The sequence below is a fragment of the Pinus tabuliformis genome, chromosome 7 (assembly GCF_031772625.1).
Source record: "Pinus tabuliformis cultivar Carrire ecotype Pingquan chromosome 7, CPIR1, whole genome shotgun sequence".
Classification (NCBI taxonomy): domain Eukaryota; kingdom Viridiplantae; phylum Streptophyta; class Pinopsida; order Pinales; family Pinaceae; genus Pinus; species Pinus tabuliformis.
Window position 1 is genome coordinate 1,837,654,069 of NC_142293.1, and position 13,632 is coordinate 1,837,667,700.

A 13,632-nucleotide genomic window follows, 5' to 3' on the forward strand; every position below is an offset into this window, starting at 1 on the left:
CAAGGAAACCAGTTCACCTCCAACCTGATTGAAGACTTGCTCACGCATCACAAGATTAAGCACAGGACTTCCACCCCATATCATCCTCATGCAAATGGGCAGGTGGAAGTCACTAATAGAGAATTGGAAGGGATTTTGACTAAGGTGGTGAGGAGTAGTAGAAAGGATTGGGCAGATCGCCTGGTTGAGGCCACCTGGGCCTACAACACCACTTGGAAGACTACAACAGGTTTCACACCTTATGAGCTGGTCTACGAGAAGAAAGCTTTGTTGTCAATAGAGTTCGAGTACAACACATTGAAGGTGGCAGCTCAGCTGGACCTAGGTCTCAGCCATGCTCAACGTGAAAGATTATTGCAGCTGAATGGATTAGATGAACACAGAATGCAGGCCCTCCTCCACTAAGAATTAGTTCAACTCTAGAGGAAGATATGGCATGATCGGCACCTTAATGAAAAGCAATTCCAGCTAGGAGATTGGACACTGCTGTATGACTCAAGATACAAGTATTTCAAAGGAAAGTTGAGGACAAGATGGTTAGGACCATATACAGTGGAGAAATGCAATGACAATGGTTTAGTCCTTATCAGGACCATTGATGAAGAAGCCATCCCCATGCTTGTCAATGGGCATCGTTTGAAAATCTACAAGAAACCCCTTTCGAGGCAGGAATTCATTGAAACTGTGGAAAAATCAGTGCTGGTAGTAGAGCAGGGTTCTGCCTCTATTCCGCCCACACCTTGATCATCAAAAAAAAAAAAGGAATAAAAAAGATCCTTGGGTGAAAACCTCTCTGAGGCGCCCAGGGCAGACAGTGAGGGTGAAAACCTCACGGAGGCGCCCCAGCTGTCTCTCAGAAAATAAAGAAATGGGAAAAAATATCCTTGGGTGAAAACCTCTCTGAGGCGCCCAGGGCAGATAGTGGGGGTGAAAACCTCATGGAGGCGCCCCTGTTGTCTCTCAAAAAAAAAAAGGAGAGAAAAAAAAGGGGGGAAAAAGAGAAAAAGTAAAAGAAACAGGTCTAATCTCTGGAATTATTGCAGGTTGCAGGGAATACAGTGCAGATAAAGAAGGTCGCACAAAACAAGGACAGGGGTCTGTACCAAGCTACCAGACATCCTTACAGACACTCCCTCCATAGCCACTCACTTTTTCCAGGATTTGAACACATTCGGGTCGAGATTCAACCTCCTACAGGAAGTTCTGAGCTTTCTACAGGAAGTTTTGGGGCTTTCTACAGGAAGTTCTGCATTTCTACAGGAAACATCCTGTAGAGCCTTCGGGCAGGCCAAAATCGATTCTGGAAAGGGATTTAAAGCTTGAAGTCTATTGATGAGGCCTGCAGCCACCCCTCTCTTCCATCCATCACCGATTTCATCTCTTTCCACCGCCATTGCAACAATCTGGTTATGTATTCTTGCACAGTCATACAAAGAGTCTTGTTTTCCTCAGATTGAAATTTTTTCTTTCCCAAGGGACAAATCAAGCACACAAAGGCTCACACACTCTACCTGTCAAAGCTCCATCAGGACCCTTCATCCGCGAATACAACCTTGCTCGTTTCAGCATGCATCCCAAGAGGAGAAGCAGGATGTCCTACAAGAATCCTGTAGCAGCTGATCCGTCTGGAGCACATCCTATGCAGTCAATAACAGCTGAAATCGACACAGGGGACATGTAATAAGTTCCGCTTGGACGTGAACACCTCCTCAACAGTTGAAATTAGACGGAGCCTGTGCATGCAGCGTTTACAACCAGAGGATCGGGTCCCGAAGCCATGCATACAACATCAGCCAATGAAAGAAGGAGTTCCAGCGCCTGTGCACGAAGCAACAGTGAGCAAAGCCATCGTTCCACGTCCCTAAGCCTGCACACAGGTAAGTGTCTAACATTATTTGTCAAATTGCATAGACTATACTCTGAAAACTGCATGTCTGTGAAATGGTGCAAATTGAACGAATTCGGTGGCCAGTCAACTAGCCACCCACAGTCAGTCGAATGGCCTCGTGGGATCTGAACGAGCTCGGTTATGCCAAAGAGATGTGCAGCCGACACGTGGGAAGTGTCCAGTCGGGGAGAATCGGCGGATTGGCAGTAATGGCGGCAGTTAATGGCAGAGAAAGGAAATGGCGGTCAGAGACACACCGAGGAATGATGGCCGTGACGTTGGCTAATGGATCGGCCTGGACACCTCACCCCCTCGCCATGAATTGCGTCGTAATTCAAAATTGCTCGGCCGAAGAACTCACAATGAACCGCTGTCATTTACACTTGCAACCATTTTCAGCAAAGTACGCGTCCTCCTCCTCTGCAGTTTGTTAGCTCGAGCTTCTCGACCCGTTTCAAAATCCTCCCGCATCCCAGGCTCGTTCAGAAGCGCCGTGACGTCCTCCAGAACCCGGCAAAGCTCTCTATAGGAAGGAGCTCTACAAGAAGCACAGCATAGCCTCCCGAAGCAAAGAAACCTGGACTTTCTGCGTCGAAATTGGAGTTTCGAAGAGAGGTAGGCCCGAAAACACCATTCTCATGCATGATATTTCGAAAGGTGGTGAATTAAACTGTCTGGAGTAGGAGAATTAGAAGAAAATCTGCCTATGGGTCAAGAATAGTAGTTTTCCTGTGTGATACACAGAATTTTTTTCAGTTGGTTCTGCGTCAAATTCTCCTCCACGGTTCCTATTAACAAATTCCTCCTATAGAAACGATAAACCACTGTAAGGGCTAACCTGTGCATAAAGAATGTGACTTTTATGTGGTTGGGGATGAAAATTAAGTTCTGCACTCTATTCGTGGGAGCCTAATTCCCTTTTGACAGTCGAGTTGTGGGCAGCAACAGTATTATAACCAAGGAATTGGTGCAAAGTGAAATATAAACACCTGAGGGATACTGTCTTCAAAGTTCTGGGGAGGAAACCATATACAGAATTCCCCTTATGATCAGAGCAAAAGCCAAAACAGAGCATTCTCACCATGCCAGGAGGGTTTATCAGAAAGGAACCCTCGGATTCCAGGAAATTGTGAGAAACTCCCGAGGTGGTAGACCTATTTACCCGTGCCAATTGGATGACCTTCTGTGACAGAATTCAAGGTCATGACGATGAGGTAACAGAAGAGTTCTTAATGTCCCTGCAGCCTAAATCCAAGACACTGGCCACTGTAAATTTCATAGGGTTGACCTTAAAGCTTACCCCACAACTCATTAGTCGAGTCACTGATCTGCCATTGGGGATACCCTGGAACAAAGAGGAGAGGGCATTGGGCCAAAAAGGCAAAAAGGAATTCTTCCTACCAGAGGAACAGTTTTCAGAGGATAAGAATGGGGTCCGGAGAGCCAGCCTACATCCATTTTGGAGCGAGGTCAGCCTTCAGATCATGAAATACATTACCTGTGAGGGGCGGTTCAGTATTGTATACGGTTATCACTTCTGGTTGCTAACTGAACTCAGACATAAGATGGATTTACCCACAGAACAAAAGTTAAGCATCCTTTATTTCCTCCTACAATCATTAATTGAGTGTGGCAAAAAATTGAAGGAAGGGACACCGGACCAGCTGGCCCATTATGGGCCTATCAAGCTTCTAGTGGAAGATGCCCTCCATACCTACATTGTCCCTCTCTCCTGCGAGATTTTCCGCAATATGTCCAAGGATGATGATATTCAGATTCTGGCCGAGGAACTCACTTCATCCAGCGATGAGGAAAGGGAGCATATTGAGGTAGAATAGAAAGCCAAGGGTAAGGAAACCCAGGACAGACCACCACAGAAGGAACAAGAAGAGGAACGAGGGAAAGGCCAAGCTGCTGAGGCCAAGACTGTGGGTGGAAGAAAGGCACAAACACCAAGGGAGAAACGATTGCAAATCAGGGCAGAGAGGACTGAAAAAGTCCAAGCAAGTGAGGGCACACCCAAGGAAACCACAGAAAAATTAAAAGAGAAGGCACCCCCAGCCAAGCAGGCCAAAACAGTGAAAACCGTTTCTACAGGAAGCCAGAAGACCATTTCTACAGGAAGCCAGAAAATCGTTTCTACAGGAAGCCAGAAAACAGTCAGCACAAGACTTTCTACAGGAAGTCTGGAAAAAGGGCAACAGAAGGAAAAATCGCCTAAGATTTTAGCCAAGGAGGCAGCAGCTGTGCTGGCCACCCTAAGCACATCTCCAAAGTAGAAAGGGAAGCGAAAGAGGGAGCCTTCCATGTATTTTAAGGCAAGAAGGAGCGTGAGGATAAAGACTGGCAGACCCCAGCCACCGTCAAAAGAACCAATCACGATCGTGGACACCCCAGCTACACAAAAGGGGAGGTCTCCCTCAAAGGAATCCATCACTTATGAACAAGGAAGCCCGAAGACATCCACCTGGAGAGAAAGAATGAAAATGTTGGACACAAAGGCCTCTCTACAGAATGTTGAGACTATTCTACAGGAAACACTGGCTAGGCTAAAGAAGACTGAAGAAATGGAAGGTGAGGCAGCTAAATCACCACAGGAGGAAGAAAAGGTGGAGAACATTGTGGAACCTAGCCCCCAGCCTAGCTTGGGCTCCTACTATAACTTCTTAGAGGCCGGAAAGATCATTCCTCAAAAATTCACAGTGCCACTTTTCCTTGCCCTAGAATAAGAGAGAGTGAGGACCCACACTTGGATGAAGATCGCTAAGTCCAAGGGTGTGGCAGATATAGGTCCTCTGGAGGAACAACTCAAAGAGGCAAGAAGGAAATTGGCCCACCCCATTCCAAAATTATCATCAATTTGCAGCTCTATGTGGCAGTAGTTCATCAAAGGACAGGGCCAAATTATCAGAGTTTTACTTGCACAACTTTGCCCTTCCGAACATGAATGCATGGGATCCCAACACTATGATAGGAGATGTCCAACTTATGGCCATGGCCTCTTGGATGAGTCATGAGGAGAAGAGAGCAGCAGAGGTCCGCAGCATCATAGGCAGAGAACTCAATGAGCCACTAATGATCAGAGCAGAGCCAGATGACCCCTCAGCAGTGATAAGCGCCCACCAGCACTTGGCCAACAACCCTCAGGATCTACCGGAATACATTGAGCAATAGGCTCAAGCTATTGCCCACTTTGAGGACATGGAGAGACTGTTGGGAGAAAACTGCCTGCATGCCTGCACAAGGCGGTGGAACACACTGCCTCACAGCTTGAAGATAAAAGAATACCACTCTCCCACCAGGATGAGGGAAGCCTTTGCAAGGGTACCTCTCTACAAACAGTTGATGCAGAATCTGCAAGCCAATTGGATTGGCCTGAAATTCAGTCCTCCTTTCCTTTTGGGATTGCTAGAAGGAGTTAAGGAAGAGGAGGAAGGTAGACAATGGGAGGAAGTGGAAAGAAAAGCAGGATTCCACAACCGGGAAGATGATATCACTGCGGAGGCCTAGGACGTGAGGGAAGCGGTCAAAGCCATAAAGGATGATGAGCTAGACTAGTTGCTCAGAGGATGAGCAACCCATTTAGCCAGGGGGTGATGATGAGCGTCGAATTGGGTAACTTATTGGGCTCAACTTGCCTAGTTGTCCTTGTTCAATCCTCCATTTTCATAGATTATGCATGTTTTTTTAGTGTGTTTATGTTATTTGAACGAATAAGGGTGGTCACTCTACCAGGGAGGCTAATACGTGGTTATTTCCGGTTTTTTGGACAAATTTTGGAGCAAAACCAAGCAATTATGGGCTAGGTGACAGCCAAGCTTGAGGTGAGGATTCATAGGGGGTTGTCTCTAGCATTAAATGGCCCTTCCTCGAAATCTCCACCCTCAACTTCGAGCTCAACAGGCCACCAAAACGAATCCTAAAGGCAGCCGAGCAGCTTTGGGAAGAGTGACTGTTTACTAGCAGTTGGAACAGCCGAGTCCCTTGAATTTAAGAGGGCTGCTAGGCCCCTCGTAGTGTATAAATAGGAAGGCCTCAACCTTTGTAGTTTACTTTTGGAACTATTGGTATTTGCACTATAGTGCTGTCATTTTCTCAGCTCGTTTTCTTGTATCTACTGTTGTATAACTTTCTTGTGATGATTATTTTTGAGTAATGAAAAGCAGCTCTACTTGGCATCAGATCTGAGTTCTTTATAGGAACCGGCAACTCTTAGGGTTGGGCCCAACCCGAGTGCCAAGGCCTCCTTTATGTATTGTTATTTGTTCTTTATGTATTTGCAAAATCATTTATGTTAAGTAGATTAAATCTTGTTGATTAACTAAGTCACTATTGATGATTAGAAAGTCTTTTGATGTTCAGATTGAGTTGATAAGTTATTAACGGGGAAAAGCTTCAGAAAAGGGCCATCAAGCACCTCTGATTTCACCTCTCCCTCGATGGGATCAGGAGCTGGGATCAAGGTGACCTTGCTGCCAACAAAAACACTGACTTTGGTTTTCCATGCAATCATTAGTGTTTGATTTTCATTTGCAGAAGTTGGTTACATGTTCAGATTCTTGAATGCTTCATTGCATAGTTAATATACATGGTTTCCTTGCAAATAAAACTTCTGTTCATTCTCTTTACTGTTAGCTAGATCAGATTAGGTCAACGTAACTAGGTCTCAGATTTTACAAGTCTTCGTTGGTTCAGTTGAAAAAACAACTTACAGAGCACCTATTCCACTTTTCTATTTGCCCATACTCCACCAATCCCATCTGCTCCATCCCCTAACACGAACTCTTGCTTCACGTTTGCCATTTGCTCACATAACCCTAATTTTCGTGCAACATTGCTTCAGTCCTCCTTGAACAAATCCATCCATCTACATCTTTCCTCAACTCCATCCACCAAGTCCTAGACCACCTCAAACCCTTATCCTACCTCCATACTCACTCCTTCACCTTTCTCTCTCCATCCATCCTCCAAAATCCCATTTCTGAACAACCTGTAGAAAATCACAGACATCCTGTAGAAAATTACAGACATCCTGTAGAACCCCTGCAGACTTCTTGTAGAGGCTCACGAATGAGGTTTCTTGATAGCCAAACTCTGTGAAACTCTCTGGAAGGGTGTTAGGGACCCCTTAGGCCCTCTCTGAACCTTCCCGACCTCCTCCAAGCATTTCCTCTCGCCAATCCACCTCTGCACAGTCAAAAATAGTTAAATCGCATGCATGATAATTCTGGCAACTTATTCAAAAATACAAAAAGATGTTTTTTTTAGATGTTACTGTAGAAGTAGCTTAAATACATGTATTTTACCTTCCTAGAAGTCAATGGCATCTCTTTCAGTAGCTTGCATCCTCTTTCTTGCATCAGTAGGGCTAGCTAGTAAAATTAGGGTTTGCTAGGGTTTACGTTTCCTTTCAGCTTTCCAGTTTCTTTCTGCAAGTAGATCAGCCTTCTTTGAGTTAGCTTTCATCCATCAGTTAAAAAGCTTCTTCTCAGAGCTCATAGAAGTTGGCTTAATCTCCTAGCGGACTTGTGCCAGTTGACCAAGTGACAGCTGCGGCAAGATCTAGTACTTGTGCATACAGCACCGATGCTTCCAAGTTTGTTACGAACTACCGGGTTGATAAAAGTAAAGAAGGGAGTCCCAGGAGTTGCATCAGTATTGCTGCAATACTGGAGCCCACCACACACATTTGAATCTGTGTTGATATTCTTTCATAATCATTTACTTTATTCTATTCTGATCTTTAGTTTATTATTTGTTGTTGTAATATGCACCATGTTTATTTACTAAAAACATTATTGAACATCCACCTTAACAATACAGACTTCAGTTAAGTTAATTTAGAATGAGAAAAGGTAATAATCACTATTTTTTTTTTGACAAGATCAATTAGATGATATATTACCAAAAAGGGACTTGAAGCAAGCTCCTATTACATTCAGTTGTATTTGGATAGTAGACTAAGCAGTGAGAGGAGAGCGCAGTCCCCTCTCCTATGCTTAATTCCCAAACTTCATAAATTCTTTTAAATATTCTAGTATACTGTCGGACGTATTGACCTACTAAGAAAGAAAATTTACATAACATATATTCTAATAGGCATTATGGTTTATAAACTGAGTATTCTAATAGGCTCATAGTTTTGCTGTTCTAGTAGTCTACTGCCTCTTCCAAATGCTTACACTTGGATTTAAGTTCCATTATTTCTTCTTTTTGCACTGCCATATTTCGCCTCTGCAGGCTATACTCCATTCTCGTTTCGCTTCTCAGGTCTTTGAGAGACTGCTGCAGCCAATGTATCATGACCTTGTTCCCTTTGCAAGCTGGGCATGAGTCCTTCCTAGTTGCCTTCTCAATGGGATTAAACTCCATCTGACTGCTTCTTCCTCTTGCTTTGCTGCTGCTGCCTGCGCTTCCTTGTTCCTGCGTTGCTCTGATTTGTTGGTCTCTGTCCTGGGCCTTTTGATTTGTTGTGGAAATTACCACTGAGTAAATAGCGGTGGTGAGAGGCCTGCAAATTAGGATAGGTGGGCAATAGGCATAGATTAATGGAGCAATCTATGGGGAGGATTGAAAGCTGATAAGCGAAGGCTGGTCATATAGAGATAGAGGGCAGTTAAGCAGAGATCTGGGAGACAAAGACCGGTTCGACTGAGACAGAGAGCAAAGAATTTGATAGATAAGGAACTGATGAGCAGAGACAGGTCGATGAGTGCCGGAGGGTGCGATGCCTGATAGACAGAGAATAAGATGGGCTGAGAGCTAATCGCTCCTTATGGGCCGCGATGTGATCTGCGGTGAATAGAAAATGATTAATGCGCAGAGAGCAATGACTGCGCTGAAGGAATGGTGAGCTGAGAGGATTATAGCGAAGAGCTGGAGGCCAGTCACAGATTTCGGGCAATTTAAGGCTTCAGTGCGCGGTCTGCAAATCACAATTCAACTGATCCTTTGATGCAAATACTCTGCTAGCTTACCTCTGTTCTTATAGTTATGACGATCGACCCATGCATTGGTTTTGGGAGCTGCCACTTGAGCGCTCTTGTCCTCAGAATCTCGAGAATCTCCTGAGCTAAGATTTGCTTGCTCGTGGGCCTTGTGACTTAGATTGCCTTCTCTATCAACTATCTTGTGTGTATCCTTGTTTCCCTGCTTTTTCCTCTGCCTACCAGTGCTTTCCTGAGATTTCTTTGGGCTGTATGATTTTTGGCTTACTGTGTTTTTTGTTTTTTTATTTTCTCCCTAATTTATCTTGATTCGACCCTTTATTTTCCATAATTTTATTCTTATCATATTTGTTTTGATATTATGGCACAGAGAGGTAGTATTCTTCGTTGTTCTCCCTGATTCTTCCTTCATTCTTCTCCACCACTTTATTTGCATACTGTTCCGCTTACTAATTGTGGTGTCGAAGGATGTGTTTGAAGGTCACATTACTTGAGTCTTGTAAATTCCTTCTAATTCTTTTGATGATTCTGCTCATAAACTCGTTGCTTAGACTTTTGGTTTGGACCATTGCCCGGATTATGATGGTTGAGTCTCCCAAGATTATTGGGTTTTGGATTCCTCTTTTTTTTATTATTTTTTCCCCCATGAGCAGACTGTAGGCTTCGGCCCTATTGTTGGAGATTTGTCCCAATCCCCATTCGTATGTGACTATTTTTTTCCCACTTGGGTCATAAATTATTCCCCCTGCTCCTGCCTTTCTAGGATTATTCTTGGAGGCTCCATCAAAGTGCATACAATATCTGTTTTGAATTCTTTTCCAGCTTTCAGTTTCTTCTTCAGTCATTCTTAGCTTCCAATTTTTTCCTGAGCTTTCTTTTCTCTGTTCTTTTTTACCATTGTTGTTCATTATGGCTTTGCTAAGCCAGTCTCTTTCTTCCTACTGAAGGATACTATTATCCGTTGGGGCAGTTCCTTTTTCATTGAGAATTTCTGATGTTAGTCCCCATGCTTTTGATAGTGTTTTCCCAATTCTAGGATTTTGGTTTTTGAAGATACATTTATTCCGAGTCAGCCAAATTTTCCAACATAGGATTGTTGGAATGCATTTCCATATTCTTATAATTGTGGCTTTCTTCTTTGTTGCGTATGGATAGGCTTTCTCTAGATTTTTTAGGAATTCCGGCATTGGTTTCCCATACTCTATATTCGCTTCCAGCGGGCTCAAGAGCTGCTCCCAGCATTCTCTTGAGAATTTACAATCCTGAAATAAATGTTGTATGTTTTCTTCTGCCTGCTGACATAATGGGCATCTTGATGGCCCTTGGAAGCCTCTTTGATTTTCACTTGTTAATATTTTTCCTTTTAATAAAGTCTAGATAAAAATTTTAATCTTAGGCAAACTTTCAGATTTCCATGCTATCTTCCATGGTTCCCAATCTTGCTGGCTGGTTTGTTCTTGGAGAATTTTATAGCCAGTTTTGACTGTATATTGCCCATTACTTGGGTCCCAAAGATAATTATCTTCCTCATCCTGATGAGTTGGTGTTGCCCCTTTTAAATGCTACTTTATTTTTTCCCATTGTCCTTCCAGGTTTGTTGGTATTGCTGGCCTTCTCCATTCCTGCCATTCTTTCTGATTCCACAAAGAAATTGAATGTAAAGTTTTAAGGCCTTTCCCTCTCATCCATTCTTGAATGCCATCCATTTCCGGGTGCTCCTGTAGTGGTTCTTTTCCCATAATTCTGTCCTCCCAAATCAATATTTTTTGTCCATTCCCTGGAGTTTTGGAAATGTATCTGCTCATTGTTGGGATGACTCTTTTAACTAGCTTCCATACTTGGGTGCTTTGCCTTATTGGGATGTTTTCATTTAGCAATTTCTCCTTGGAACCATTCAGGTATTTGTTTATGAGGGATTTTTTCCACCAGCTCTCTTTACCTGTTATGAGTCTCCAAACTATTTTCATTCCCAGAGCTGCATTCATGAGCCCAGGTAACCGAATGGACAGGCCTCCCTGTTCATATGGTAGCACTACTTGTTCCCACCTAACCAAACTGAACTTTTTATTTTCCTGCTTCCCACCCTACCATAGAAAGCTTCTTAGTATTAGTTCCATTTGTTTGTGGGCACTTGCTGGTGCCATGATTAGTGCATATTGATATATTGGCAATGCAGCAAGAAGAGCTTTAATTAATATCACCCTTCCAGCCATATTTAGCCACATCATTCCCCAATTCTTTATCCTGTCTTGCATTTTCCCAATTTGTTTTGTCCATATTTCTACCTTCATGCTCTCTTTTGATATTGGTAGTCCCAGATATAGGAAGTGGCTCCAGTTTTCCTGTGCTGGGATTTCCATGATTTGAGAAATTCTTTGCATGGTTCTAGGCGGAATGTTCCACCCATAGATCCTGCATTTTGTATTATTCAATAGCCCACCTGACACCTGTAGAAATGCATCCAGTATTTTTTTGAATCTTCTTGCTATTATAGTTGATGCTCCTCCCAGCAGCAGTGTATCATCTGCAAACAAGGAATGATTTATGGTTTTTATTCCTTTTGCTATTCTTAGACCTGTGATGGTTTTTTCTTTCCTCTAAGTTTCCAATGCTCTACTTAATGTTTCTTCCATTATTATGTATAAAAAAGGGGATAGGGGGCAGCCTTGCCTGAGGCCTCTTGTACTTTGGAAGAATTCAATGGGTCTTCCGTTGATGAGGGGGGCGATCCAGGGAGTGGAGATGCATTCTTGAATCACTTCTATTATTTCTTTTGAGAAGCCTAGCTTCTGGAGTACAACCATTAGATATGGATGGTTGACCCTGTCGAAAGCATTTGCCATATCCAATTTGACTATCATACCTTTTTCTTGCTTTAGAATACTGGAGTGGACAACTTCCTGAACTATTATGACATTGTCTATGATTTGTCTGTTTGGGACAAACCCTCCTTGGTTTTCTGAGATAATAAGATGCAGCACTTTCTTGATTCTATTTGCCATTATTTTAGTTATTATCTTGTAGGAGGAATTGCACAAAGAAATGGGTCGAAACTTGTTGAAGGTGGAGGGGTTTGCTTCCTTTGGGACCAGAGCAAGATAGGATGATCTTGTGTTGCTTCCTAATTTATTTATTTTTAAAACATTCTTTGCCATTCTTACAAAGTCTTTCCTGATTGTGTGCCAATGATTCCTGTAGAAAGCTATTGTGAAGTCATCTGCCCCAGGCGCTTTATCCGGATGCAGGCTCTATATGGCCTCCACAGTCTCTTCTTCTGTGAGATCCTTGCACATATCTTTGTTTTGTTCTTTTTTTATTTTTCTTTTTGTGTGCTGCAATATTTCTTCATATTCAGTCGTTTTCTCTGTTGCTGACAATAAGTTTTTGAAGTGCTTGTATGCTGTTCTTTTTATTTCTTCCGCTCCTTTTACTTCTTGGTTTTCCACTTGTATTTTTTCTATCTGGTTTCTGGCCCTTCTAATTTTCATATTGTTGTGGAAAAATGATGTATTATTGTCCCCTGCCTTGAGCCAAAGGCTTCTGGATTTCAGTCTTGCCTCTTCCTCTTCTTTCCTGTTTTCCCTGTATAACTCCCAGAATATTTCTTTCTCTTTTAGGTAGTCTTGCTTGCTTTCTTCTTTACCTTTTTTTTCTGCCTACATGTTGTCCATTTTTTGTTGTAGCTCTTTTTTCTTTTCTTTTTTTTATTTCATTTATTCTTGCCCATTCCTTTAGCTTTACTCTTACATTTTTTTATTTTGTCTCCCATATGTACTGTGGTGAGCCTAATATTCTTGGTTCCCAAGATGATTTAACTAATTCATTGATTTATTTGTTGTTGTCCCAGGTTGAGTTGTACTTGAATGGGAGTGGGCCTTGGTTTTCCATTTTGCCCAATGTTATCATTACCGGTTTATGATCTGAGGCTGTGGCGTGGATGATTTTTGATTTGATTGAGCTATGCATTGCTGCTATATTTTCTTAGATCAGAATTCTATCCAATCTTTCTTTTATGTTACTTTTTCCCACTCTCTTGTTATTCCAGGTATATTTTCCATTACTTGGAGGAATATCCAAGAGGTTGTGTTTGTCCATTATTTCTTCTAGAGATTCCCTGGATGGATCTACTTGATAGTTTCCTCCAAACTTTTCCTCTATACTTCTCACCAAATTTAGATCTCCTCCTAAAATTATTTTTTCGGCTTGCATTTCCTGTAATACATCCTTCATTGTTGCCCAAAACTGTTCTTTCTCCTTATAGTGATTAGGGGCATATATATTTATCACCCTGTATTTCTCTTATGTGCTTATCCTCCTTAGGTCCATTAAAATCCAGTGCTGCCCTGTTCTTTTTCCCATTAATTCCCATATTCCTTTTTTCCAGATTGTGCATATACCTCCTGATGCTCCTGTTGCTTGAATTGCTTCCCCTTCATATTTCCTGAACTTTTTTTTAAGATTTTTAGATTCTTGTTGGTTTACTTTTCTCTCCTGGATCATAAGGATATCCGGGCTTTCTTTTGTCGGAATATCTCTTATTGCATTTTCCTTAAAAGGAGTCCCCATTCCTCTGTAGTTCCATGAGACTATTATCATTATTCACTTGTTGGGTGGGGCATGGTACTTTTCCCCTTTTGCTGACTTTTCTCCATATTTCCTGTGCTTTTCCATAGATAAGTATCCATAGGTTGTTGTGTTCCTAAAGCCATTTCTTTTGTTGCTGCTTCATCCCTTATTTATTTATTTGTTTTTCTTCCTACTTTTTTTTGGTTTTCTGCATTTGGGAATGCTTCTTTT